Source organism: Macadamia integrifolia, chromosome 2 (assembly GCF_013358625.1).
Source record: "Macadamia integrifolia cultivar HAES 741 chromosome 2, SCU_Mint_v3, whole genome shotgun sequence".
NCBI classification, from domain to species: domain Eukaryota; kingdom Viridiplantae; phylum Streptophyta; class Magnoliopsida; order Proteales; family Proteaceae; genus Macadamia; species Macadamia integrifolia.
Window position 1 is genome coordinate 36,477,308 of NC_056558.1, and position 4,196 is coordinate 36,481,503.

The 4,196-nt window shown below is 36.9% G+C and overlaps 1 non-coding gene across 1 annotated transcript; it reads right to left on the reverse strand.

The window, feature by feature from the left end:
• Positions 1-2,646: 2,646 nt before the first annotated feature.
• Positions 2,647-2,752, reverse strand: LOC122072448. The gene has a single exon (XR_006138463.1). It is a non-coding gene; the product is annotated as a small nucleolar RNA R71 (small nucleolar RNA).
• Positions 2,753-4,196: the final 1,444 nt, after the last annotated feature.

Here is a 4,196-nt window from a genome sequence, read left to right on the forward strand (position 1 = left end):
TTTGACATCACTTATGTCACTCAGAAAGCTGTCAAGGGGCTGGCAATAGTCGATCATTTGGCTACTGATGAGCACATTTATGTGTGAAATCTACGGTAATAAAACATGCATTTTATATATTTAGAATGGAGCTACCTTAGGTTTTACTCTCTTTTTACAGGTTTTGTATTTTAAAGGCTTTAAGCATTATCGGACGTCATATCTTTCCAACAACAACTACCTAGTATAGTTGGTGAGCTATGGTGTGCAAAATTCCCTTGCTCACCAAGAGGTCTCAAGTTCGAATCTAATGGTTGTCTTTTTTTGGAGAATTTTGTTGAAGATTTCTTACTTTTTGCTCACTTAAAGTACTAAGGGCATGGAGGGGATTTCCACATCAAATTAGAAGCAAGGAAAAGGTTCTTGTACAAGAAGAGGGGGAAAAAAAGGAAAGAAAAAAAAAGGGAGAAATAAATCTTGTCCAAATCTTCTCTCTCCTCCACATCATCACCAAAAGATTGTCCAAATCACACAAATCAAGAAGGAAAATCGTCCCTTGGAGGGAGAAAAAGAAGAGACAAATAAATTAAAGAAAAAAAGAAAGAAAATAAGCAAAAAAAAAAAATTATAGAAAATTTCTCCAAGTTTATTTCTCTCTTCTCTGTCCTCCACCTTAGCATTTTTGGTCTCAAAAGATCTCACTACCAATTATGAGTTTCTCCTTTTTAAGAAAGAGAAATTTGTTACCCTACCTCCCTATTCCCTATAAATACAACTCATGTAAGAGGAGGGGAGACAACTCATTCTTCTTCTAGTTTTTTTTAGTTGCTCTATCTCTTTCTCTAGTTTTCTCTTTCTCTAGCTCTAGTTTTAGATTTGTGCTTTAAACACTCTTGTAAGTTCTTTTTATTCAATTAATGCAAGCACTTTTGTTTTTGATTTAGTCTTTTATTTTTAATGTTTAAGTAATTCAAGTTATAATTTTTAAGTTCTAGTTCTAGGCTTAGTTCTAGGTGACAAGAACAAGCTATGAAGCATGTCTTTCAAATTCAATTTATTTTTTTCTTCAAATTTGTTTTCTTTAGCACTAGAAATTTCAGATTTTGTTTATTCCAGATCTGGTTTTTAGTACTAGTAGTATCTCAAATCGATCAAGTTTTCAGTTCAAGGGTTGAAGTTCAAGTAAGTAGGCTCCTTCAGTAGTCTTCTCTCCCTCCTCTCATTCCCTCTTCTGACTACCCTTTCTTTCTTAATTTAGGATTTCAATTTCAGTCGTTACATTATTGCTATCCCTTTCCCCCAAGGTTCATGGCTAGTGTATGTGTTGGCTTTGCCCCTCCTAGCCATAGAGCCATTAATTTATTACTTTTATTTTAATTGTCTCCCTTTCCCTAAAGCCAAGTAGAGTAACCCTTGTAAGAGTGACTCTCTGGTCAAGTAGGAAAGCTCATAATATGATGCATCCCTCGGGCTAAGTAGAGAAATCTACTTGTGGGTCTCTCTCTAGCTTTCTCCCCTTTCTTTTAATTTCTTTTAATTTTAGCATTTTTTCCTTTATTATTTTTTTTAAATTACGTGGGTTATTTATTTTTAGTTATTTATTTATTTAATTTTAATTGCGTGGCTTGCGTTTTTAAGTTCTTAGATGACGAATGATTAGGACGTTATTTTAGATACATATGTTTAAGACGATAATTAGAATTAGATCACAACCATTAATCGGTTCACTTTCTCATTATTAAAAGAAGTAAAAAAAATAAAGTGGCTGCTCTCTCTGTGTTGGACCCGTAGCTACACTGATCCGTACGCTTGCGGTTACATTTAAAATCTCAAACAAGTTTTTGGCGCCATTTCCAGGGAGACAGTTCCATGTTATTTTTCACTTTCTTTTGGTAAATCGGAGTGCTTTGTTTTCTTGGTTTTGTTTTTTCTTTTCTTTTATTGAATTCCTGAGAAGAACAACTTGCAATAATAGTTGTATCGGTGGAGGTCGCCATGCCTCACAGTATGATAAAGACAGGTTTCACCTTGTAGCAGTACCTCAAGAATTTACCTGAGCAACCTCGGATCCCTGCCGGTAAGCTCCCAAAAAGTAAAAAATTCACAAAAATCATAAAAAAAAGTTTTTCTATCCATTATTTTGTGCTTGTCTTACTCTAGTTGTGGGTAGTTTTCTGTTGCATGAGTGTTAGGTGGGTACTTTATACTAAAAATCGGTTAAAAAGAAGAGATCCAACAAGTAGTGACCCTATACGTTTGCTTTCTTTAAAACCCTTCAATATGGGAGACCAACAGCAAAACCCTTCACCTAAATCTCTGAAAGATAGGTTCTATCCTACTAAAACAGCCCAACCTTCCTACATAGTTCTACCATAAGCCCAGGGCAATAATTTTGAACTCAAATCTCAATACATCACTATATTGCCCCACTTCCATGGGTTGACCTCTAAGGATGCATACCTATTTCTAAGGGAATTTGAAGAGGTATGTGTTCTAATTAAGACCCAACAGCTTTTTGATGATGCTGTTAAGCTTAGGTTTATCACTTTTGCATTGAAAGACCAAGCTAAGAAGTGGTTGTATAGGTTACCCACAAATTCCATAACCTTATGGGAACAGTTCACAGTTGTCTTCCTTAAGAAGTTTTTCCCAACTCACAAAACCAATAAGCTTAGAAGTGATATCCTTCAGTTTAGGCAAAAGCCTAATGAGTCGTTTTTCAAACTTATGGAAAGATTCAAGGATCTACTCCAGAATGCCCTCACCATGGCCTAACATATGGCATTTATGCCAAATAATTTATAAGGGTATTGATTACCCAACTAAACAAATGATAGAGTCTATGTGCCCTGAGGGATTCACATCCTTTACAGATGAAGGAAAGGCATGAGAATTCTTACTTGACTTAGCTGACAAAACCTATGAGTGGGAATCAACCCAAGAGAGTGAAAGAACCATAGGAGAAAAGTGATATTTTGTAGATGGGATAGTAGCCAAGGAATCCCATTTGGAAAGCCTAATCAAGAGAATTGAGGCTATTGTTCTTAGAGAGCCATCATCAGTCAATTTGGTTAAGATTTGTGCTTGGTGCCAGTCCCCTGGACATCTCATAGAGGAATGCCCCAACACCTCTGGAGGCACTTCTAATGATAGTGTTAATGCCTTATACCAGAATAATTCATATAGTAATACCTACAATCCAGGATGGAGAAATCATCCAAATTTCTCTTTGAATTAGGGCAACTAAGCAGGGCCTTATAATTTCCATAATCAAGGTCAATCTGGACTCCAAAGGCCTCCCTTTGCACAACAATCTTTTTCCCAAAATACTTTTCCTAGGTCAAATGTAGGACCTCAGGCTAGTTTTCCTGGGGCCCCTCTCCTATCATCTTATCAGCAATCCCTTGGGTTTACCAACATTGGATAGGCAAGAGAATAAGTGACTTGGAAAAAAAGATGGTCCTCCTCATGACAAGCCATCAAAATCTTACGAGAGAACTCACTCAAGTTGTCTGAATTATGCGTGAGAGGGAGAATGAACTTTACCCAGTGAACCAGAGCCTAACCCTAGGCATCATCAGCCTGTTAGTTCACAAACATCAACTAATGCACCATTGAATACAGTACAAGGTCAGACCCAACAAGGGCCCTCTAACCAATGTAATGTTGTTTATGCCCTTAGGAGTGGTAGAGAGTACCAACAGAGTGTTCCTAAATCTTCCTCATCTATTACTCATGTTAACTCTCCTTCAGTTGAGGACAGAAGTGTGCCTCTTGTTTCAGGTTCGTCAAATGAACCTACAGATTTTTCTGAAACTAAAGATGATTTGGTTAAGGAAACCAAAAATGATTCTTCTGAACAGGGACAAATCCCTAACGGTCCTTATGTTCATCTTGTCCCATTTTCTAATCGCTTAATAAACAAAAGGAAGACTACTTCCATGGATAAAATTTTAGAAGTCTTCAAAAAGGTAGAAGTGAACACCCCTCTTTTGGATGCCATATCCCAAATCCCCACCTATGCAAAGGTACTGAAAGATTTGTGTACTCACAAACGTATCACTAGTGTACCTAAAAAGGCGTTATTGGCAGGTAACATTAGTTCCATAATTACTCAGCCTATAACAGCCAAGTATAAGGATCAAGGGAGTCCTACCATATCTTGTGTTATAGGCAATACCTACATTGAGCATGCCTTACTTAACCTTGGCTCAAGT